At 43.5% G+C, this 26,337-nt stretch overlaps 1 protein-coding gene across 32 annotated transcripts in view; it reads left to right on the top strand.

Moving 5' to 3' along the window:
* Positions 1–26,337, top strand: part of MAP2 (microtubule associated protein 2) — a 340,514-nt gene that overhangs the window by 238,073 nt on the left and 76,104 nt on the right. The window lies entirely within an intron of this gene.

Consider the following 26,337-nt stretch of genomic DNA (forward strand, 5'->3'; position numbering starts at 1 on the left):
AAAAAAGAGAGTTGTACCATAAAGCTTTCGGTTTTGATGGGGTAGCCCCAACCCTTCATGACACGGATCATGTTTTTTTCATCTGTGTAGGTACCATGCTCAACTCATAGCAGGACCCTGACCCTGATTCAGGACAGCTGGCAATACGCTAATATAAACATTAAATAATATATGACAGTGGGCCTAGTTTCTGACTGGTGAAAGTCAGATGTAACCCCCAAGAAGCTCCTTGGATATTCTGGTGTAGGGGAGATGAGAGTCAGGTCTATTGTAATATCATGAAGCAAAAAAACCCAATCAGTTACTGTGTGATAATGTTCCCCTTTTCCCAGGACAAATCCTGAAGTCTTTTCTCAGGGCCAGATTCTGCTACCATTCCATTGAGTAGTATCTTACTGAAATCAGTGGGATTACTCATGGAGAAAGGTACTACTCACATGAGTAAGGGTGACATATTCTGGCCCTCTGTGTTTTTTCTGACTTTACACAGGCATATCTCCCCTTGCAATCATTGGGAGTTTCACTGGTGTATCAATTGGATAAGGACTTTAGGATTCGGGCTGATGAAAAAAAATCTGATTGTGTCAAAATGAATAAAATATGCAAGACGGGCTTCTTATTTTCGACGCAAACAGCAATCTTTCCTTTGCAAAACTCACAATTTAAGCCCTGAATGCACAATGCAGGGGAAATTTCTCTCTTTTGCAGACACTGCTTCCCTCAGTGCATGCATACATGCATGCTAAGAAGATCATTTTAGCACCATTTACTGGCCGTTGACAGCACTTTATGCCAAACATAATTTCTCAGCAATTGGATAGTTTTAAATCTCCAGACCCCAAAGTAGTTTCGTAAGAGATTGTGCTGGAAATGATAGGTCTGTTAAAAACATATAGATTTAAATGTTGAAAGATTATCCTTGTGGTTAGCAACAACTCAAAAGCCCAGAGATAAAGTAAACCTGATGTGCAAGCAGTAGTGCAGACATGTTCTTGGTTGTCCTTTGGGTAGAAGGATCCCTTTCCCTTCCCAGGTTTCAGAGTAGCAGCCGTACTGTATCTGTAAAAAGAAAAGGAGGACTTGTGGCACCTTAGAGACTAACCAATTTATTAGAGCATAAGCTTTCGTGAGCTACAGCTCATGGTTTGCATCCGATGAAGTGAGCTGTAGCTCATGAAAGCTTATGCTCTAATAAATTTGTTAGTCTCTAAGGTGCCACAAGTCCTCCTTTTCTTTTTCCCTTCCCACTAATCTAACTTCCTTCTATACTTAACCGCAAATAGTCATAGCACTATGTACAGGGCCGGATTTCCAGTTAGGCACAGTAGGCACGTGCCTACGGGTGCTTGCGTTCTACGGGCACCTTACCTCTATAAAACTGTGTGCAACGCAAAGGTCAGCTGTAGGCTGCGGGGGCACCGAAGATGCCATGCCTAGGGTTGCATAAGGTGAAAATCCAGCCCTGTACATAGTGCTTTTTTAATCACCCACATTCTCCCCTCCTTATATTTTATTATTATATTGTATGCTAAGCACTTTATAACAAGTAATAGAGGAAGGATGGTCCAGTAGTTACAGAGCTAGCCTGGGACATAGAATTGTAAAAATGGAGGGCTGGAAGGGACCTCAAAATGTCCTCTACTTCAGCCCCCTGCACTGAGGCAGGTCGATGATCCCTGACAGGTGTTTGTCTAATGTTCTTAAAAACCTCCAGTGATGGGGATTCCACAACCACCCTTGGAAGCCTGTTCCAGAGCTTAACCATCCTTATAGTTGGATAGTTTTTCCTAAGATCTAACCTAACTCTCCCTTGCTGCAAGTTAAGCTGATTATTTGTTCTCCTACCCTTGGTGAACATGGAGAACAATTAATCATCAGCCCCTTATAACAACACTATACCTATTTGAAGGCTGTTCTGAAAGGCTCCCTCAGTCTACTTTTCTGTAGGTTAAACATGCCACATTCTTTCAGCCTTTCCTGATAGGTCATGTTTTCTTGGGAGGTCAGGGTTCAGTTCCCTGCTCTGCCATAAGCTCCCTGTGTGACCTGGGGGAAGTCACTTTGTTTCTCTGGGCCTCAGTTCCCCATCTGTACAATGGGGACAATACCACTGCCCTACCTCACTGGGGAGTTGTAAGGATAAATACGTTGAAAAGCATGAGGCACTGAGATGCTACAGTGATTGGAGCCATATAAGTATCTAAGATAGACCTTATAGTTTAATTGTACAATTTACAGATGGGGGATGAGATGGGACAAGACTCTGGCAGCGCAGATCAGCAAACATCTTGTTAATTACATGATTTCTCTTATAATTTAGGTAACGCTTTCTGAGGCAAGGGGTTGGCCAATAAGGCATTTAAAGTTGAAGCAGGGTAGTCCAATGGCTGGGGCATTAGGTTAGGAGACCTGGGTTCAATTCTTGGCTCTGCCACTGATCTATGTGAGGTTGGATGGGCCACTTTACCCCCCTGCACCTCTATTTACCCTCCCACGCTTTGTCTGTCTACCTACTTACATTGCAAGCTCTTTGAGGCAGGGACTGTCTCTTATTACGTGTATCTACAATTTCTACCACAATGGAGCCCCGATCTCAGTCAGGCCTTCTAGGTACTACTGTAATACAAATAATTAATAATAACCTAAAATACAGTACATTTCTAAGAACTGACAGTTGAAAGTGCACAGGGAGCCAAGGTAAAGTAATATAATTAAACCAAACTGGGGCTTCAAATTTATTTATAGCATTTTTCTCTGGGGCAACCACAGTAACACAAACTAGAAGAAATACTGGCTGTGCTGTCTTCATGCTGTAGTCTATAAGTATAGGACAAAAAAATACCTGAATGGAAGCATAAGTACAAACAGGGCCTTTCTTCTGGTCACTAGATACTTGCCTGATCCTTTCTGATAAGAGCTCAGTTCGGTTTTGAGGTTTTCAGCCTAACTAGGCTCAGCTGCCTCTGATTAACTCAGATGCCAGTAAGAAATTGAGATGTAACCCTTAAAACCCTGTGACGCTACCTGGCACGGTGTGGCCTGCCTCTGCTGTGGCCGTGGAGTCTCCTCCACTCCTGCGCTGCCCCCCATCGCAGAGCTCGTGCTGTAAAACTCAAGGGCTGAGAGGAAGGCCAGCATTAGAGGTAGTCAGCTCAGACAAAGGCATCTCACCCAACTCTGAAACTGAAGGGGGAAGTAACCGTTATCACTGAAGCACGTATAATACCTCACCATAAGTGACATTCTTAGGGTTGCACCATTAACATTTACCGTTGTGTCTCTCTTTTAGCATCTGCCTAAGATTTACTGAGCCTGACCTCAGTTTTGGAATCCTCTGTGTCAGCCTGTTGAAGTGGCTTTGATTAATCTCCGTTGGTATCGTACTGGTAATGGCTGAGTTACAGAGCAGGATCAGTGTCCCCCTTGTAAATGGAAACAAAATCAATGGAGGGGAATTTCAGCGAGGGTACTGCTGCAGGGTAGACTCAGGGCCTGATCTTGCCCCCCAGTGGCATAAGACTGAGTAGGGCAGGATCCAGCTTTAAGATTGTGGAATAGTCCTTAGAAAGTCATTCTTGATGTTGTTTTGTTGTATAAAGTGTAAGGAAGGGCAGTAGCGTAACAGATCCCTTGTATATAAATGTGTCCACTGCAGCCTTCTTTCTTTTCCCCCGTTTAACTACATGTTAAATGGCTCTACAGTATACATTGATACTGTATAGTGCTAATTTTGTAATCAAAAAGTCATGCAATACTAAGCTCCACTGGCGGTCGATATAGCGGGTCTAGTAAAGACTCGCCTAATCAACAGCAGATCGCTCTCCGGTTGACTCCTGTACTCTATCCCTGACGAGAAGAGTAAGGTAAGTCGACGGAGAGTTTCTCCCGTCGCCTCCCCGCAGTAACTCGACCTAAGATATGTCAACACCAGCTACGTTATTCATCTAGCTGGAGTTGCGTAGCGTAGGTCAACTTACTGCAGTAGTGTAGACATAGCCTTAAAAAGTCTATGTATATTACATCTATACAGATACCTTTATGGACCAAATTTGTAATCTAAAGAAAGAATGAAATCAGGCTTGGTTGGCAAGCCTTCTTGTTGAGAGGAGAGATCATGATGATGAGATACTGTGAGAACAGTGCTGTGAAAGTCAGATGTTCTGGCACTCCAAGAGCACCGATTACCCCACTCGTAGCCAGCACAGAGTGCAAGTGTTGGCAGTGATATTGTATGAATTATTTCTGTAAAATGAATGCATTTTTTTATTATCAGTTATTGAGAATAGAATAGATCCAGAGATCCCTGATTTATATATATTCCTGGAACACCCCGAATACTCATATAAATCAGTAAGTGTCTGTGTGTGCCCACATACACACCCACCCCATTAATTTCCATGAATATACTGGGTGCTCCAGGAATACAAGTCCAGAGCTGTCTTTAATTTCAGTGACTATTTTGGGTGCTCCAGGAATACAGGACCAGAACTGTAGCTCTCATGAAGCTAACTGTTGTTATGTGAAGTATGTGTTCTTAAGGGAGTATTTCTGTATAAACTTTATAAATATGTACTTCACTGTTGAGTGGACTGACTTCAGTAGGTTTTGAATCAGTATCTGCACAGTCCTGAATAATCTTGGAGTGTCTTCTCCCAGCATGCTCTTGGCTCATTTTTAATCTGTGATAGTAGCACTTTGGTCATTGAAAAGTCCTGGTCAGGAATTCGGAAGGGATAGCTCCGGAATCTTACCGAAGGCTCACAACACCCTCAGTAGGTTATTCATTCAAAATCCAACACATATGTAACTTGCAAAGGACTTTAAATGATCAGGCTTCTTTAGTATGTTTAAAAGGTAGTTGTTATTGAATTTCTTTTTTATTTGGTAATGTGATGACTAATCTGTCCAATTTATATAACTGGAGGTAAAAATAGCTGGATTCATTGTAAAATCTTTTCCTTATAAGCCATTTTAATGTGTCATTATGTATAATGACTCAGTTAATTGATCTCTTTCTTCATGATAACCTAAAGTAGGGCTATAACGTAGGGGGTTTGGATTGCTCATGTTGTTACCTGTTGAATTACTTTTTAACAACTTGAGAGAGTTCCCAGAATGACATTTTCAGAGCCACGGGATAGTGGCCTGGGCCAGGGTACTTTGTTGTCTTGTCAATTGATGTCGGAGAAGTAATGGCTGTTTGCCAATGTGCCGAATGCTGGTCCTGCCAGCCTGACAAACGTGGAGTGCTTCACTGATATGCACAACCCCCCAATATTCGGGGAGAGGACAGGCTGCTGAAAAATTACAGCAGAGACCATTGCCCAACAGTGAGACGAGTGACTAGCCCAACCTCCCTCTCCAGAGAATATAAATCCACCAGAGAGGTGTGTGGGAGGGAGTACATGATAGATGGTTCGGCTCTGCAGTGGGGGGGTATATAGTGTTTTGGTGGGTGATAAGTGGATGGGGGCCCAGAGATTGGTAAAATATGGGCAGTAAGTGACATAGGAGGAGAAGGGGAATGTAGAACGATTAGGGGAAACTGGGGAGGTAACGGGAGGGAGTTTGGAGTGAACTTGGGGCTTGAGCGGAGAGTAAAGCTGAAAGGAAGGAGCCTGGGGTAAGGAAATGGAGAGACAAGCATAAAAGGAAAGGAGAGAGAAAGAGTTTGGTGGCAGAGCGAGGGGGCAAGGAAGAGGCAGAAAACAGTAGAGAAACAGAAGAGACACACGAAAAAGAAGTCGTGACAGTAAAAAGAAAGGGATGAAATAGCAGCTGCCCTGCTAGAAACAATGAGCATCTGCCTCAGGGAAGCTAATTCAGGGCAGTGAGGGGAGAATGGCCTGAAAAGAAACCTGGGGAGAAGCAAGTCCTGTTACCCTCTGAATTCACATACATCCTGATTGGGCTGTTCATTTTATAGAGCGGTTCTTCGTGATCACCGCTGCTTGCTCAGCCAAACTCCATGAAGACATTTAAGAAATGTGTTTACAAAACTCCTCCCTGACCCATTAGTCTGTAAACAGGCATTAACTCTCTCCAGAGAAGCAGCTGGGGATCCTGCACTGAAGGGCCATCCTGGCACGGATACTAAATCTGAGGAACAGAGGCAGTGCGTACCTGCAAGTTGGCTTTGAGACTCTCATTTCCCAAGGAGAGAGACGGTGATCAAGAGCACGCTCACGCTCACTTTAACCACTGTACCACTTTGTCACACGGACAAAGCCCCCCGATCCATACTAGTGTTTTCCTGCACGCTGCCCTTGGCTACTTAGGCTTCACAGTTCGCAGCTGCTGCCAGGCCTCCTGGCTGAGGAGTCTGGCCAGGGTCCCCGACCCCCACAGAAAGGCACCCGTAGCCTCTTCAGCATTCTAAGGGCCCGCTGCCCCTGGCAGCGAATACACCATGCCAGGAGTCGAAGCTGGGTCTCCCACATGGCAGCACTCCATTGTTACGTCTACACAGCCCGCAGCAGTGAGCGTCCCAGCCCAGGCAATGGACTCAGTCTCATGGGGCTCACGCTAAAAACAGCTGTGTAGATGCTCGAAAGCTTGTATACGCAGCCACTTTTACGGCTGCCGTGGGCTGTGTAGACATACCCTGTGAGGACACTGAACCACTGGTCTGCCTGGTAATAGGGTACTCCTTGGGTCAGAAAGAATATCACCGCAGTAAAACAAAGTAACATACAGTGTAGGGTTCTCATGTCTGTGTCTGGCCGCTGCACTCCCTCCTTATAAACACTGTAATCTTGCTCCAGGCAATGCTGAGAGACCGCACTGCCAAGCAGAGTCTGAGCCCAGTCAGGTGGAGCAATTGTGCGCAATTGCTTGTGCTGACTCTGCAGCAGGGGGGCGTGATTCAGAGACCTGCTCAAGGTCACTAGCATTTAGTACTCAGCTGGGGCCTGACCCAGCTCCCACTGAAAACCAATGGGGAAACCTTCCATTGACTTTAATGGGAGCTGGACCAAGCCAGCAGCCCCAAAGAGCGCTAAAGCACCCTCTCCCCACTTTGACTCAGGCACGTCTGCAAGCCTGCTTCCAAAAACTGCTGCATTTGTCAAGCCTGATTGCGAGAGTCTAGGGGCCTCATGAGCACAGTAGGATGTGTATGCCAGCTTCCTTCACAGTGAAATTCCCTCAGACTGGTAATCAATTTGTCCTTGATACATTCATACTTTTTTCCCTCTGATCACTTCCCTAATTTAATCTTCCTTTCTCCTACCCCATCTCTCTCGCACTCTCTGACACGTGCGCACACACACACAGCCCACTGCTGGTACCAATCATGATACTTCCACAGCACCAGCGAGCAAGCAAATGGGGCTTTTGTTGGCATCAGCCTTCTGCCCTCCAGGGGAGCTTGGGCAGTGGGAGTTGATGATTTTGGCAGTCCCGACATTACTGCAGTATTTCTCCTCTTCATTCAGCTATTCACACTGCACCACAGCCCTTGCAGTTTTGAAGCTGACATCGTGTTAATAGAATTAAGACAGCATCTTCAGGCTCCGGCAGGTTGTGTAACATCTGGCATGCGGGGGGAGACCTCCCTGCCTTTTGTTTCAACTGTGCATTTTCAGTTGGAATACATTTAGAACAAAGTACAAGAAATAGGAGAAGCAAATGAAACAGCTGAGAAGAAGGAAAATCAGTGAGATCTAAAGATAAATCTGATTTTTGTGTTTACTCCCTTTCATTCCTTATTTTTAAAAAGCTCAAAGAATACTTCTTATCACTTCATTGCGTAGTCCCACAGGGACGAAGCTTTAATTAAGCATGCCACTCTCTCTCCTTTTTCCCAGGAAATCGTGATAGTAATTACTATACACCATGCATCGTGCTTGCTGATAGACACTAGCAAACATACATTGCATTTCACAGATCTGAAATTCATGCATTGCTTGTTAGAAGTAACATGAATCTCATTCTCTGTGACATCTTGTCTGAATACATCAGACATGATCAAATTATGTTGTTGGAGAAGGCATAGACAGAAGCTTTAGAGTGCAAGCTCTTTGGGGCATTCCTTGGGAAATACTTTTCACCATTCTCTGTTAAGACTCTTGTATAGCTCCTCCTCAGTGGTTCATTTGGAGGGGACTGGGAATGAGGCCAGGGTAATTCTCCCTCTCACCTTCTAAAATAGCTGTCCCCTGACTCTGTTTGTTTAATAACTGCTGCAAATGCATTTGCCCTTGCCTCGGTCTTTTTCTGTGGCTTACATGATCATTTGCTAAGTTTGGTAAGATGTTCAATTTAGTTCAATCTTCACCCATGTTTAGTTTTCCCCCTCCCTTTGAGGAATTTCATAAATCAGTCACTGTCTCTTTGGGGAGCTGTATTTTAACTCTTTGCCGCCCCTTTTCATTACATCCTGCAGTTTTTAAGATCATATCTCTTCTCTGAGCTGACAAGGCTGTCATGCTGCCCTGGATGCTGACTCTTCGTCTGCTTCAATGTATAGAAAAGCGGTGAGGCAGATTTTCAAAAGTCCTCAGCCAGACTTTTAGAAGGGTCTTTTCAGCTTCCATCTAGGCACCTACATGAAATGTCCAGATTTGCGAAAGAGCTCAGCACCCAATAGCACCTATTGAGAGCAGCAAGAGCCGCTGTATGATGAATGCCTTTGAAAATCTGTCTACTTGTTTAGGTTACTAAATGGGAGCTGAGCTCTTTGGAAAATCTGGCCCCAATGTAGGTACTGAGGCTTCTGAAAAGTCTGTCCAAGAACGCCCAAGGGAAGGATTTTCAAAAGCTCCTAAGTGACTTAGGAGCACAAATACTTTTATGGCTGGGATTTCCAAAGATGCCTGAGGGAGTTAGGCACCTATTGAAATTCGCCTGTCAATCATCTAACGCTATAAAACTCCTTTTAAAATTTCAGTCTGTGCTTCTAATCACTCGGGCACTTTTGACAATCCCATCCTACGCCACCCTTCGTATAATAACTCCATGGAAGTGACAGTCACATACATCAGGGTTGAATCTGGCTGGAAGAGACAATGAATGAGTTGTATTGGTTAAATAAATAAATAAATTGGCCCCATTTATTGTTTTAATTAGTTGTAATATTTTCTTTCTTATCATAATAAGAGAACCAGGAATAAATAGCTAAGATTCTTTCAGGATGGAGATGTGAGCTGAATACAACTCTGTAGTCATGGCAACAAGAGGGCTAACTTGTTGCAGTTGATATTCCCAGATAACATCATAAGTAATGGCATTGGGAAGCCCATTGATAGAACACCTGGAATAGCAAGGCTGACATCTGGATGAAACATCTTTGACAACATATCATTCCAACCACACTCTTAATACATGATATATCCTAAAACCTGTATTCACAGAAACAGCCTTTTAAAAAATTCTAACGATGCTCTTATCATTCTGATATAGCCAGCTTCTACTGTGAGGATGTGAAATTGACAGATCACTGCTGCTTTTGATTCTGTGCTTCATCCTTCACTTCTTGCGTGAAGAAGGAGTATCCTGTCAATTAAAAGACACGCAACAAAGAGGCAGACCCTGGCTATATTCACTACTGTGGGCTGATTTATTTATTGTTGATAATCCCCATCCTCCCTCCTTGGACAGAACTTTGCCTTCCAGTGTTACTGCCTCTGTCCCTCATTAGTGCCTGGTCTAGATGGAGTTTTGACACTCTCCCCTCATTCTTTGCAATAGGCCAATCTGCTTCCGCCATTACTAGAGTATCAGAAGTAGTATGATTAATATTACAGTAATGTCTTGAGGCTTTAATCAAGATCAGGGCTCATTGTGCTCGGAGCTGTACAAACACATAGCAACAGATGGTCCCTGCCCTGAAGAGTTTAATCTAAGTAGACAAGGCCCACAAAGGCTGGGAGGGGATACGGCGGCACAGAGAGGTGAAGTCACTTGCCCAAGCTCACACAGCAGGACTGGCAGAGCCAGAAATAGATTCCAGGCTCCCAGCACCCCATTTGCTGGGTCACACTGCCCCTCCACAAGAGGTGTGTCTCTATCTCTGTCTCTTGCAACTGTCTTGCTCATCCTCCAGGCCAACAGCAGTGCTCCTTAGCAGTGCCAAGAGCATTTGTACTGTGAATGGCTATGTGTCTCCCTCCTCAAACCCCTCTGCTTGCCATCTGAGCTCAAAGGACCGAGGAGCAAGAGAGCTGACGGTGCTCTGACTCAGCATCTCCTGTGAATGGCGTGCTGCCACGTCTCTTCGCTGATTCTTCACTTGCATAAAGAAGGCTGAGAATTTTATAATGATTATTTTTAAGCTGTATCACAGCAGCAGCCAGGGCTTAGTGCAGTTGGCCTAGTCAGAGATGCCCTTTGTGCTACCTGCCCCAAAACACTTAGGAAAATGCCATCTCCCACCCTGAAGTTGCAGTCTAAGTTAGGGCAATATACACAACACCAGGAGGGGAAGGGGAAAGGGCACAAGGATACCAGAAATTAGAAAAAGTAATTATATAAACCAGCCAGGGCCCTGGTTCAGGAAAGCAACCCTATTCCGGAAGGGCACGTAAGCATGTGCTCAGCTTTAACTATGTGGTTAAGTCCTTTTGGAGTCAAACTTAAGCAGGTGTTTAAATGCCCTTCCTGAATCAGGGGCCATGTGCATAAGTGGATGGGGAACAAAATGTCATCTGAGCCTGTTATGGCCATTTTAGCTTATTTAGCATTCGCAACATGCCGCTGAGAGAAGCTGAGGCTGGAGCAACTTGTCAGTTCTCCATCAGACGTTGCTAAATTGATGGCTGCCGGTGGCTCCAAATGACACAGCTGACTCAATCAGGAAAGACAGCCATCATGACGCACCCTCGCTCCCACTGTACCAAGGGCAGTGTCTCTTCTGTTTCTCTCATTCAAGCAGAACGAAACCTGTTTGCTTGGCAGCATGGCAAAAACGCAGGCGTGCATTACAATGTTCAGCAGGGAGGGATGGTGGCAAGGGGTCGTTAGATTATCATTAAACTTCATTATCATCTTGGGCCATACTAGGGTATAATCTCCCATCCAAGTGCAGATCTGAGGCCAGAGGATTTGGCTAACAGTCAATTAAACAAACATAAAGCTTTGCTTTTCAGTGGTTCTGACAGTCCTTGTAATCTGAGTTCAAATACCTAGGTGGGTGAAATTTTGCAGGTTTTCCGTTGACTCCTTCCAAAGAGGCAGGCAAATTCATCCCTGGAGTAACTCCACTGGCTGCAATGGCTGACTGTGCCCCACGAGGATTCGGTGTATATTGCTTGCCTCATTTTAAAGTTTCCATGTCCTTTGCTAGCAGCCTCAGGCAGTTATGAGCTTTGTGGTCCCTGAGGATCCTAGTGTGGGGAAGCTCTGCCAATGTTTACCGCTGCCCCTGTGCTAGTCATTAACCGAGTCACCTATATTCATTTTAAATCACTTTCTCTCATTTTCCTTTTATGGTATCTAATGTCTGTGGTTTGGATGCACTATTAATTCACTGCTAACCACAGTCGCAAACGCAAATTCAGGGCACCGTGTCTTAGACCAGCCTCTCTCCAGCACAGCCAGCCGCACATACTCCTCCTTTCCCCATCCCAGATACGTATGTAGTTAAATGTAGGTACACCATGGCATGCAAGATTAAATATATGCCTATTCATACAAAGCAAGAGATGCTCCCTAATCTCCCAAGCAAAGAGGGCTGCCATCAAACCGTTTAAAAAATAACAAGTCACATAAACAAGCTGCTGTTGCATCTAAGAATGCCGGGAGGTGCAGATTTTCTTTTCCACGTTGCCATGCCAACATCTCAGTGCGCTGTCTGAGATTTCTTTTTAAGCTCTGCTGAGAGCAAGTGTGTAGTCTGGGAGCTTATTTAGCATTCAGAAGTAGACCCGCTGCAAGCTGAACAGCCTCTCCACAAAGGTTCTGAGCTAGATTCAGACTGTCTGACAAAGGAAGTAAGAATCTTTTTAGACGTTTGCTTCTCAAGGTTAGGGGAGTCAGAGTAGATAGGGAGAGAGATTTGGTAAGCATGGCCATTGACTCCCTGTGTGACCTTGGGCAAGTCACTTAAACCTCTCTGTGCTTTGGTTTCCCATCTGTAAAATGGTAACAAAGGCATTTTCCTCTCAGAGTTGTTATGAGGCTAGGTTAGCTGTGTTTGTAAAGCACATTCAGATCGGGCACTGCAGAAATGCAAAGTCTCGATTTATTTATTATTGTTCCATTCAATGCATTGCATAGAATATGCCAAAAGAACTGTCAGGTGCAAGGAATTGTTTGTTGACGTGCACAAAATCAAGACACCAGGCCACAATTATGTAGATCAGATTGTGTGAATGAACCTCCTCCTATCTTTGGAAACACACTTAGTGAAAACTTTAAAGCTATCTGCTGTGCAGAGAGTAGGGAAAGTGAGAATGGGATATCATTGTCTCTAAGAAAGAAAACCTGATAGCTGCTTTCAGAAAATCATTTTAACTTGGCACCGAGTAGATTCAGTACTTTACAGAAATCAATTTCACTCAGCGCCAGGATATATTTTAGCGGGGTGAGAGGAGGCAACGGGTCACATTTCATTCCTTGAGACTAATTCATGCCAGTACATTATCAGTTTGGTGCAGTTTTCAGGTACAGTGCTGTCTAAAGTGTTGATAAAACTAACTTCACGCTCCTGCTCCCATACAGTGCATGCTTCTAAATAGACAGAAACATTAATAAAGAACAGCAATTTCTGCTGCCTAAACCATGGAGAGGTGCTGGTAGAGCTGATGTATCGAAACTGATTTCATTAGTGCAACGGGTGTGTTAGACTGCATGCTAGAGAAGGGGCTGGTTCAGCTACAATTATTGCATAATGTCAGTGTTGAACTCAGTGCAATGGTGCCCATGCTGACTGCTGGTCAGCTGTAATGTTAGGAGAAACCAGGCAGGAGAAACTGTTCTGATCTGTCTATTATCTTGGTACAATCCCCCCTTTTTATTTAAATATACATTGATATTTTAGTTGATTATCATCTCAGTCCCTCACTCTTTTCTTTTCCTCTCAGTTTTCTTTCCTTCTCACTTATCACCTGTTACTGCTCCTCCCCTTTGTATCCTTGGGCTTTCATAGCTCTTCCTCTCTTTTTCATCCCTTTTCCCCTCTATTATCAACATTCAGAATGTCCCTCTAGGTCAACATCTCCCACTGCTCACAATTAACCAAATCCTGGTCCGAATAGATTCCACCGGACAGAGCCCTCCTAGGCACTGTGGAGATAGAAGCTAGTGCAAATCCTGGGTGTATGGAGAAACCGATTCTGCCTGAGAGGCATGAAGAGTTGCTTAGAGTTGGCACCAAGGAGTGTGGTTGCATGTGTTTCTTGCACATGGAATAGATGCAGATCTCCTTCTTGCCCCATCCACACTGGACCTGATTCTCTTCAGGATCAATCAACTGCCTGTGAAGCTGGTTACTTCCTGTCTGAGGCTTATATGCTACAGACTACAAGATTAAACAAGCTCAGAATTTGACCCAATGTTGCTTTTATTATTGCCTTGGCATATAGTTTTAAATCAAAGAAATTGGCTGATAACCCATTTCCCCTTCATTTGCCATACAGGATGCTCTTTATTGAATCAGGATCATAAATTCTCTCTCATGGTCCCATTACATCTGTTTTAATCTTCTCTGATCCTTTTTTATGTAGGGGTGGGCGTTGATTGTAGTAAGGCCGGGGGTGGGAAACGGCATTGTAAACAGTCAGGGATCAATCTGGGTCAGGGATAATGACCTAGCCGGGAAAACTGCTTAATAAGTCCAGTCTCGTGTGGACAGTGCCAGCACATAGAGACAGTACAGAAAACATGAGCAGGACAGAAACCTCAAAAGGGAGATGAATTGCTCTAGAACATACTCAACTCCTTGCAACTTCGGATTCTTCCATGGGATTCAAATAAGTTGTATGCAAAATTCTGATGGAATCTACTCTACTGAATCTACCCTCTGTGCATGCGTATAAATATGCAACATCATTCCTTGCAATCAGTAAGAGAAGGACGTCTGCCTTGATGCAGTCAGGGTAGTACTTTGGGAATTAATGCTCAGAGCTGATTAGCTGTGCAGCTGGTGCTGCATTGCAGGGCTAGTTGCTTAAGCAGTGTCTGACTGGTAGTGTGAGCCTTAAGGGAAAAGGGCATTTTACTACTGCATTTACAATTACCGTACCTCTAATGGGAAGTATCAGAATTATGCTGCATTGACAGAAAATGATTTTCAGTCACTGAAACAAGGATAACAGTAAACCCCATGTGCTGGGTGTTAATGTCAATGTTACCTTTTAACCTAAATGCAAGATGGTTTGTGTGACATTCTTTTATATTTTTTTAAAAGATTGCAGGAAACAACATGAAATGTAATTAAATTATCTATGCAAGATAGTGAAATGGAGCTTTAAGGGTCAAATAATCTGCTCAGGTAAATGGCTGCAAGTCTAGTGACTTCAATGGCAGTTCATCCATTTGCATCCGCAGAGCGTTTGGCCCTAGAAAGCTATTTAAATAAATTAAAATGCACTGAGGATCAGAAAAGTAAGTGTAAAAACAAGATGTTGGTTTCCCATATTTAATCTCCCTCAATGGATCAAATATCAAATTCTGTATTGGATTTGCTGTTATGAAGTCAAAGCATTTTTTCCTTTGTGATTACTGAAGGCTGGTCTTTATATAGAAAAACATAGCTGTCTTCTTATATATTAATGACACCTTTAGCTGGTGTAAATCAACATAGTTCTACTGAAGTCCATGGAGTTGTGCTGATTTGCGCTTGCTGAGGGTCTGGCCCAAAGTGTTTTTAGTATCACACTTCAGCTGGAAATTGTGTTGATGATGCATCAGACAGAATAGCATACCGCTTGTTTTCCCTGCATCTATATTGGCTCTGGAATGCTGGCGATAGTAAAAATGTCGTTACAGACAGTAAACGTAAGAAAATATGACTCAGAAGGCACAGGGAGCAAAATACGTACAGTAATGAGCAGCCATTTTTAAAGCATCACTTGATTTAACTTTTATTTGACCTTTGTGTTTTAAGGAGATGGTAAAGGAACTAACCCTGTGATGGTCTGTTCTGAAGCCAATAGACAGTGTTCTGGGGGCATTTGATTAATGAACATACATTGTGTGTGTTTGGGGAGATGGGAGGCGTGGTTAATTAAAGCTTTCAAGATGGTTCCTGGCACACAGGATGAGTGGTCTTTTGTGTATTTGGCCACTTGTGTGCCTTGAGATTTGGAGTTTCTGTTGTACAATCTTAAAATAACTGTTTAAGAGTCTGACATGGATCAGGGAAGCACACAGTAAGGGCAGCGAAGCTGAAACACATATTAAGGAGAGCCAATAAAAGGTGACGGAACAAACCCAGGAGAACTGTGATCACAGGGAAATCAAGCTGAACGAGCGGGCAACTCACTTGAGAGCAGAACTGGAGACCTAGAATTGAAGACATATAACTGGTGAGAAAGAAAGGGAGATTCTGATATAGGAGCTGGGATGAACTAAACAATAGAACAAAAGAGAGGAAGTGGAGCCAGGACATATATAAGAGAGAGAAAGGGAAGAAGTGGCTGGTGAAAGGCAGACACTGGGAAAGAAGATAGGGTGTGGGGGATGGAGAGGTAGGCAGGAACAGACTAAAGAGGAATGTGACTTCAGGAAAGGAGATCAGTAGACCAGGAGATGAATCCAGCAAGAGAGACAGTCAGAAAGTCCGAGACTTTGCGGAGACTGGAGGAGATTTTACCAGAATGATTAATTAGGTTTTTAGGCATTGATCCTACAAATGAAGATTATTGAGATCATAAAGAGAGAAAGTTAGGGTCAAGATTCTTTCTTCAGGGAATCAAAGTCTGTCATCCTTAGGAAGTAAACTTCAAGGCATCCAATAAAACCCCTTGATACTTTCACCAAAGTCAATTGCAAAATATTTAATTTATCGATAAGGGCCGAGAACTCGGAAGAGCAGCATAATTCATGTCAACAGCTCCATCAAATGCAAGACACAATATCATCCTTTTATAAATGCTATATTGTATGAAAATTGTTACATTGTTACATCAATGTCTAAACCGCGTGATAGGCAGTATCCCACACAGTCTAACCTAAAAGGGCTGGTTTGCTGCCCAGGTTCATCTTGCAAATACAGTCAAAAGCCTTGGGGAAGTCATCCAGTGCCTCCCAGTAAATACTGTAAAATAAAACATAGGGTGCAAAAAAGATTCAGCATTGCCCTGCACCTTGTGCCATCAAATACTCCAGTGTAAAATGTAACCAAAATCAGGATGGTAGCACCTAGTTTGCATTCCATTTGCACTGTTATAAGTGACTATTGCAAGGGCTGAACAAGGGTGGATTTGGTTTATAATGTCAGATATACCATCCCAGTAGAGCTATGAAGATTTGTGGCATTGCAGAATCACAATTTTGAGTGTTCCAACGGAGAGGCATTTGTGTTACCTAAATAATCCTGTTTTGCTTGTTGGTTATACGGTTTTGAGAGCTAAATTAGTCATTCAAATTTGTTAGTCTCTAAGGTGCCACAAGTACTCCTTTTCTTTTTGCGAATACAGACTAACACGGCTGCTACTCTGAAACCTGTCATTCAAGTTTGTTTTTCGCCATTGTGAATGATGCAATCTTAAATAACTGTTAAAGTGTTGATAATTGAGGGGAGGTGTGTTGTGGTGCTGTTTATTAAAAAATAAAAGTTCTGGTTTAGGAGGCTAACTTGAAACCCTACATTCCCATTATTTGCCTTTCACATCCGCCTGTCAATTATTGTGGATGTTACTGACATCAAAATCAAGGACCTACTTATAGGGAAATGTCTGATTTTGTGTTGTATGAGTAATTTGTACTCTTTTTGAATGCTACTCTAGATTTGTTATTTCCATATAACATCAGAACAAAGGGGCGTATTCTCCGTTGGTGTATATAGCTCCAGTGACTTCCCCAGAGCTATCCCCATTCTACACCAGCTGAGAATGTGGCCCATTGTTTTAAAAAAGTAGAAGCAAAAAGGCATTCTTCATCACCAGGTCGGGGAGAAAACTCTTCCAGCAATAGGACTCAAATAAACCATGTCATTCTAGGATTTTTTTCACAAGCACATTACAGGGGTGTTTCTTTTGTGTGCTTGTCTGGTTGTTTGTTTTTATGAGTCCTGGACTGGAAGTCAGGAGGCCTGTGTTTTATTCCTGGATCTGCCATTGAGTCTCTAAGTTAGGCAAGTCACTCACTGTAAAATTTTCAGAAATGGCCACTGGTTTCAAATGCCTTGATTTTTGGGCGCTCAGCTTGAGACACTTTGTGGCATGGCCTTCAGAGACGCGGAGCGCCTGACCTGCTGATTCCATTGCCTCCGCTTTGAGCGCTGGGTACTCAGCACTAATGAAAATCAGCCCCAAGTGTGTCTCTCAGAAACTGAGGTGCCCAGAATCAGTGGCCTCTTTTGTCCTTAATCTTTCTGCGCCTCTGTTCCCTTACCTGTAAAATTGGGGTGGTATTTCTTACCTGTTTTTGTGATCTCTGGATGAAAAGGGCTAAGTATTAGACACCCAGAGACAAAAGATAAATGGGTAAAACTGCTCTTTACACTATCTTAACTTTCCTTTTGCTAGCCTGTGGCATGACTGGTGAATTCTTAATTTCAGTGTTTAATTCTCTCCTTCCTGTCTGTGGCATTTTTTTTTTCCTGATGTCTTTCCTCTGCTGGAGGAGTTGATAGGCTTTCCCTTTTTTCTCTAGAGCAGGACATCATAAGACAAATAGCTAATTCCAAATACAATCACTTGTTTTTGAGGGGGAAAATAGCTTTTAAAATTAATGAGCTGGTAAAACACTTGTGCTAAAATCAGTCCTTTTGGGCAAGGCTTGGAGCAGTGCTGCTGAAGAGAGAATGCGTGTGACGGTGGCTTCCTGAAGACCAGGAGGTTAGAGGTAGAAGGACTGCAACTGAAAGGAGAGTCCCTTATTCAGAATTCCAGCAGTGCAGTTAGTCTGTGAGGTTTTATGAGTGTTGCTTTTTAATCTGAAGATACAGGGATGCTGAATTCCCTACAGGACAAAGTCAGTTGTCATAGGAACTGAGCACAGTTGCAGAGATTACTGGAGGAGTGAGACTGCGGGCACTGCAAAGCCGGAGGAGGAGGAGGAGGGGGATTACATCCCATGATGAGCACCCTCTCACTAAACCCATTTACTCTGGATTATCACAGGGGAGTAAAAAAAACAAGGTGTCTGGAGTCCGATATTTATCCACAGCACACGCTATACAGAATGCAGCCTTTCCCACATCACCCCACTGATATGTCTAACCACTTAGCTCAATGGCCCACCCCTCTGGGAAGGAGAGGCTAGTTCAGACTATACACCTGGTCAGTTCTTGGCTGCTCTGGTGAGATTGCAGCCAGGGATGCATATAAGCATATAGTGTTTATCATGATGTGGACACTTGACCAGTTGGGAATAGACTGAGGCAGACCCCCAGTTTATTTGTCACAGGCCACCAAACAACCATCAGATGGTAATCGCCTTCAATCACCACCATCTGGGTCAAGATTAAATCAGTGAGTTAAAGGTGAAAGGCTCAGTAACCTATTTCCATTCCCCTGATCCATCCTGTTTCCTGGTCTGTTGCATCAATGTGTTTGAAGCCTCAAGGATGTTTGAATGCCATGTTGTATTTTTCACATATTACAGGGTCACTTGGTGGAGTTGCAATAACTTATTTTGTAGCCATCAGCTAGCAGGTGAAAAAATGGGGCCAGATCCTTAACTGGTTAGATCGGCATCGCAACCATCAAGTCAGCAGAGCTAGGCTACTTCACAGCAGCTGAGATCTGGCCTGTGATTCCTATTTACTGTCTGTAAATGCTCCTACCAAAAAAATCTTTGAGTGAAATCCTGATCTTTTTTCACTGTTTGCTCAGTCTTTACTCAGGCAAAACTCCCATTGACTTCAGAGGGAGCTCAGCCTGAGTAAAGACTTCAGGCTTCGGCCCTGGGTGAATGTCTAGTAACAAACAGAATAGCTCTCTGGTCTTTCGGCCTTCACTGTGAATTGCAATACAGCAAAAAAGGAATTCCACAGGCCCCATTTACATTTCAAATTAGTCATAGACAGCAAATAGTAACTTTTGTTCTTTCCTTGTTCAAGGAATTTATTTAGGATGTTTGCATGGCTGAGAACTGCAAACTACTCAGTGCCTTCATTGTTGACTTATTTCCACCTTGGCAGCAATTAGCCTTGGTTACCTAGGAAACTGTTCTGCACCCTATTGAGATTCTTGACAGGAGCTTTCTGTCTGAAATTGTTTTGTTTTCTCCGTTTCACAAGCACACATACAGCTGATTTCTTCACCATGCCTTTCTTGTGTTTGCCTAAAATTTTGCAAAATTATGGGGGGAGGGGTTGTTATTTCATTCTTTGTAACTCTTTGCATCTTTCCATAACCCTGTTTTAGTTTCCGATTGCAAATTATCAGCAGGAATTCTCCTTCACTTTAATCCAAATCACTGTTAATTTCTTGTTGGTGGCATTGTGAATGCATATGCTATCTGACATAGGCCTCTCTCTCTTTCCGTAGAAGACAAATTTCTTTCCTAACCTTCCTTCCTAACATCCTTCTCTTCCTAGAGCATTCATTGTGCCTTGCAGCAGATTAAATTTATACTTCTGCGTGTACCATAAATAGGTCATATATGTATAGAAGCTACATGGAATAGTCCACTGGTACTGCAAGCTCAAGATCCATTTTCATCATACTAGTATAAGATAAACTTGTTGATAGAAAGCGTAACCAGAGACGGTCCTTCTCTTATATAAGGAGCCTAAGACTGCACACTGATGGCATTAGAGTGATCTGAAACACTACTTGTGCATGGGAAGATCCACCTCTTAGCATCTGTGCTACATCCCTGCTTTAAGACAGTCTCTTGGAGGAACGCTTTCAGTGTCCCAGACCCCCAAGGGGTCTCACTCTTCCTTCAGGGTAGGCCACGTTCAGGGGTGCTGTAACAATATATATCATGGGGATGCTGAAAGCCATTGAACCAAACTGTAAACCCTGTCTATGATGGAAATGCCAGGCCCCTGAGACTAGGACGCTCACCTCGGAACCGCCCTATACGGACTTTTACAAAGACAAGGTCCAGCTGCAGCCACTCCTGGCTTTCCTTCCCAAGGTGGTCTCACAATTTCATGTGGGCCAGGACATTTACTTACCTGTCTTTTTTCCAAAGCTGCATAAGTCAGAGGAAGAGTGTAGGTTGCATTCCCGAGATGTCAGGAGGGCGCTAACCTTCTACATCGACAGGACCAAGCCATTCCACAAGTCGATGTAGTTGTTCGGTGCGGTGGCCGACAGGAAGAAAGGTCGTCCAATGTCCACTCAAAGAATATCTTCTTGGATCGCTGGCTGCATTTGCTGCTGCTATGATCAGGCAAAGGTGTCCCCTCTGGTGATTGTAACCACTTACTCAACCAGGGTGCAACCCTCTTCAGCAGCTTTCCCAGCGCAGGTGCCTATCCAGGACCTCTATAAGGCGGCCACCTGGTCATCCATCCACATGTTTACGTCCCATTACGTACTTACCCAGCAGTCATGGGACAATGCTGGCTTTGGTAGAGCAGTACTGCAAGTCGCTAGACTGTGAACTCCGCACCCGCCTCCGAGGATACTGCTTGTGAGTCACCTAGAATGGAATCGACATGAACAAGCACTGAAAGAAGAAAAAACGGTTACCTACCTTTTTGTCACTGTTGTTCTTTGAGAGGTGTTGCTCACGTCCATTCCATTACCCGCCCTCCTGCCTCTCTGTCAGAGTTGCTAGCAAGAAGGAACTGAGAGGGCGTAGGGTCGGCGGTGCCTAACATACCAGCACATGAGCGTGGCACTCAAGGGAGCGCCACAACCGACCCTACGGAAATGCTAAGGCAGAAATCTCTGACGACTGTGCATGTGGGTGCTCACACACCTAGAATGGAATGAACATGAGCAACACATCATCTCAAAGAACAGTTCCGAAAAGGTAGGTAACCGTTTTTTTCTAGCCCAGCAGCACAGATCCCTGACTCGGTTGAGCTTTAGTTTTGTTTTGAATGAATGTAGTGCTCCTGAGACACACCAGCACAGGAGACTGGAGTTCTGTGTTTTCTATCTAGAGAGCAACTACAACATCAGCAGCAGCAGCCGTGCAGACTTCCTCACGGTGACCTGGCAATATGCGTCAACCTGTATGTGAAGTGACAACTCGGAGGGTGAGAAGGAAGTTCAGTCCTCATGCCTATTAGTTCTTGGCCTCTCTGCTGAGACTGTCAGTTGTCAAGGTGGTTTTTAAAGAGCCATCAAACGGTAATTCATAATGTTGTATATTCACTATTGAGTCCATGATGGAGGGCTATGTATTAACCGATGATACTGAGGTAATGCTATCGCAGTCCCTGTCTTCTGTACCAGCCAGGATCCATTTAGCTGTTTCATCTCTTCCTTAGCTAAATATATTCTGGACCCGATCCTCAGCTGGTGTACACCAGTCTAGCTGCATTGACTTCTTCTCAGTGCTTTTTTCTTTAGTGAGCCCATTGTATCTGTTGACATGTTCTCAACATTCAAACATAGCAAGTCTACAAAGAGAAATTCTTAATCAACATCCCATCAGCATGAGCATCCCTCCCCCTAATAAAAAAAAAAGGGAAATGGCTGATTGAGAGGAAAACATTCTGAAGTGTGTGTGTTTTTGCTGTTCCATTCAAGTAAAGTCACACACAAAGCTGGAATCTGTAGTGCCTTCGAGAAACTCATGTTCTGCGTCACTCGGTACCTGTTGCTGTCATTTCAATGTCAAAAAGTAGAGGAAGACAGTGTGTTTCTAGTTAAACAGGTGGGGGGAAAATATCTGAAGAAACAAAAGCTCTAACAGAAGCAAAGCTTCCATGATGCCTGGCATCCTGGCGGGAAGTATGGACTCTTCTTTGTTGTTGATATTTATCATTCATCTTCCTTGAACTTCAACCGAACCATAAGGAAACGATGAATAGCCTCAATAGCTACGCTCCAAGTATCTGACTTACCCACTGGATCTGCTATTTATAGGGTCCATTAGTACAAAAGTGTCTGTCCTTTTCCAGCAGTCATTAACAGCAAAAACACGGTTCCTGTTGAACTGCCTGTACCTCCCATGTCACCAAAAATATCCATCAGTAAAGTGCTGTGAAGTGAACCTTGATAAAATCCTCGGAGGCAATTTATATAGTTTATTTATTTATTTATTTGGGGAAAGTCTGAAATTAAGCTTCCATTATTCAGCAGAGCAGTCTCTCCCTCTCTCTCTCTTTTCGGTGTAATGCCTCTGGGAAATGGAATGAGAATAGGAACTGAGATGGCAGGAGCTACCTGCAGGCCTTTGGAGGATCCCTTCACTCTGTTGAGCAAGATTAAATGCAAAGAAGTCTAAATTTAAAGCAAGGAAAGTAACTTTTAATAGGGTTTCAGCTTATATTGCTGGGAACTGTCCTACACTGGGTGGGAGATGGACAAAGAATGACCTATTAGGTCTTTCCTCTCTCCAACTTTTGTGATTTGCTGATTATAATCCACAGTGCCGAACGTGTGTTCATCTCACTGTGTATTAGTGTTTGCATCTGAAAAATTAATCTCTTGTGGTCTTTCCTTAAAATGTTATTCTGAAAATTGCTCCTGCTTTCTTCCCTGGTTTCCTAGAATAAGGCATGCAGCAGCACCCTGAGTTGGTCCTCTGTGCAAACTTTCCCAATACAGGGATTGATTTGAGCTAACAGCACAACTTTGTAAATGACTCCGTGATGTTACTTTCTTCAGCAGGGTAGTAATTACTGAGAATTGCCACTTCATGAAAACTCCTGACAAAGAAGTTTCTTCCTGGGGTAAAACCTGTGAAAGGGTTTTAAAAAAAACAATCAAAAGGGCCAGGATTTACTGGTCTGTGTTGATGACGGAGTACATGGCTCTTTTATGCAGTGGAACCCAGGACACTATCCCCCATCACCCACAGATCCATGGGCATCTGTGAAGCTCCATGCTGCTCTTCACACCCACCAAGTCCCTTGAAGTCTGGCTCTTTATTGGTGTCATTAATTTCCTACCCCAAAAAGGGAGAGGAAATATTCCTGTAATATAGAATGGATGTTCCCTGGTCCCTGCATACCCAACCTACCTATACAAAGTATCCCAGAGCCTCAACCATATGGCATTGTGTTGGAGAGGCTACCAGAGGTTGCCAAGAAGCCGATAGACCGTGCAGTTGAGCTACTACTCCCCCTTTCCTGTCTTTTCTGTGCAGTTCTTCCACTTTGCACTCTGTACATGCTTCACGATGGAGGGAAACCATGGGCTCCAAATTAACAATCCATATTCTGTAGTCAGTGGAAGCGGCTATTTACACTGGTCAACTTTGGAAGATGAGTTGCTATCATAAACACACACACACAATATTGTGTAACATTGGTGAATGGTCAGTATTGCATTGCTATGGTTATGTAAGAGGTTTGGGTGGCAAAATGGGGCTTTGCCTGGTATACTCTGGATGCGTTTGGGGTCTGACGTACTCTTCGTTGTCATGTACTGCTGGCTGCAGTCAATAGAACTGTATTATTATCAGTTGCCCTTCTGACTACCAGTCAAGAGGGGAGTAAATTATGTCAGTAATGAAGACCAACAATTGTGAGGGAAATATTCCTTGCCTGCAAGTGTCTTAATATCTCATTATATATTAAATTTCTGCAGTAAAGAAATTAACATTGGCTTTGTCCCTGCATTTTTTAAAACTCAGGTGACTGTGGAAGTCAGGCAACCATATCTCTAGTTCTCAGAAGAAACTCCGCCTTGTTGAAGGAAAAACAGGGACAAAAAATGATTATTTTAGAAACCTTTTGGAATGTTCATTTGAACTTTAAAGGTGACAATAGGTCAAGTGTAAATCCAATAGCCCGCATTACTTGCCTGTGAAAGCAGTTACTGTAAAGTTATGTGTAGGGCACTGACTTAAATATACGCCCTCTCCACCTGTTCACCCATGCTAAAGGAAATGATAACTGATGTGCTGTCATCCTTGCTCTCACTGGATGCTCCATGATGTCATCATTGTTGGACACTGATGGATTGCATTTAATTTGCGATTTTTGTCTCTGTCAACTAAATGTGTAGTAAATTGGCATCCACAGCAACATTGAATTTTATGGGTGTATAGTGCAAATGCATCCACAGCAACATTGAATTTTATGGGTGTATAGTGCAAATGCTTGTATTATTAAGGCTCTGAGGGCAAGTCTGGGCCATACATACAGTGGGCCTGAAGCTGCAAGGCACGGAGTCTGATATGATTTCAGTTGGCTTCAGTGCATGTGAGGGCACTCAGCACCATGTAGAACTGGCCTCAATGTCTGAAAGTAATTCTCACCTGCCGACAGGAATACCTGGGAAATACAGTGACTGTGGCTGTAAATAGAAAGGAATATGGATGTTAATGAGCCAGGGAGTGTAAATAGGTATGCAGATGTGAAACCCACAACTTTTCTCTGAATTTTATTTTATTGATTGATTGTATTTTGGTCACGTCTAGAAGCCCCAATCAGGAACCATGACCCCACTCTGCTAGCCACTGTACTAACACAGAACAAAAAGACAGACCCTGTCCCAAAGTGTTTACAGTCTAAGTATAAAACAAGAGGAAACAGATGGGGAAGTACAAAAAAACAATGAGACAATAATGGTCAGCACACCAGAAGCCAAACCATTCTCAAGTTTTTTGCAGGCCTCAAGTAGCAAAGTCAAGTTTCAAGGAGGGTTTTGAAGGAAGATAATGTATTAGTTTTGCAGATGTTTACGGGAGCTCCTCCCAAGCATGAGGGGCTGCATGGAAGAAAACATAACAGTTTATTTATTTTGTAAATAGTTCTGCCATTGGATGCATGAACTATCCAATTTGCTATTTCATTAAAGGTCAGATTTTTAAACATATTTAGGCACCTAACTCTCATTTATTTCAGTGAGATTTAGGTACCTAAATACTTTTAAAATCTGGCCCTAGGCACCTAAAACAGCAACTAGGCCGATCTTCCTGGCTATTTCCATATGTAGTTGCATGCCTGATTACATCCCACTGCACCCCAAAGCCAGGTTTGAGATATCCATACTCACAGTCAGTAGTATTAACTCCATAGATAGTCCCATTGACTTCAGTAGGACTTCACGTGGAGTAAGGTGCTATTCACTGTGTGTAAGAGTTATCATAAGACGGGCTTTAACAAATCCTTTGCAAATTTAGGCCTGAATCGTACAGCTGCATTTGCAGTTGCCATTTCAGTGTTGCGCCATTAGCCTAGGAAGTATTATAAAATCTTCATGCATATTAGCACTAAATTAATTAATAGGCAGCAGATTTAAAACAAACAAAAGGAAGTATTTATTCACACAATGCACAGTCAACCTGTGGAACTCTTTGCCAGAGGATGTTGTGAAGACCAAGACTATAACAGGGTTCAAAAAAGAACTAGATAAATTCATGGAGGATAGGTCTATCAATGGCTATTAGCCAGGATTGGCGTCATAGAATTGGAAGGGACCTTAGGAGGTCATCTAGTCCAACCCCCTGCTCTGCTCAAAACAGGACCAATCCCCAATTTTTGCCCCAGATCCCTAAATGGCCCCCTCAAGGATTGAACTCACAACCCTGGGTTTAGCAGGCCAATGCTCAAACGACTGAGCTATCCCTCCCCCTAGCCTGTCCCTAGCCTGTTTGCCAGAAACTGGGAATGAATGGCAGGGGGTGGATCACTTGATGATTACCTGTTCCGTTCATTCCCTCTGGGGCACCTGGCATTGGCCACTGTCGGAAGACAGGATACTGGGCTAGATGGAGCTTTGGTCTGACCCAGTATGGCCATTCTTATGTTCTTAGGTAAATTCATTGGGTAATAGTATACCGTCCTCCAGGCCACATTTTTACCAGATGTAGAAGTCTCATGCAGTCCATCTAAAGGCACTAAGTCACGAATGGGAGAGGTTTTTGCATGTATTAAAGTGACTTGAGTGTGGTATTTTCAAAGCTGCATGAGAATTTGTAGGCCCAGTTCCTCTTCAGTTGAATAGGAATTGGGCACCCAAATCCCCGAGGCGGCTTGAAAATCCCATCCTCAATAACTAAAAGGAAAAAACAAATGTCCATGCTGTACTGCACTGAACAGATTTCTTCACCATTTCCTTGTTGCTGTGTTGTACAAAGCAACAGATGCTGTGCTTGAAAAGTACCCAACTAATTTATCTTCAGTGATCTTCGTCCTGTGATAGC

The sequence above is a fragment of the Lepidochelys olivacea genome (assembly GCF_965140295.1).
Source record: "Lepidochelys olivacea isolate rLepOli2 genome assembly, chromosome: 11".
Lineage (NCBI taxonomy): Eukaryota > Metazoa > Chordata > Testudines > Cheloniidae > Lepidochelys > Lepidochelys olivacea.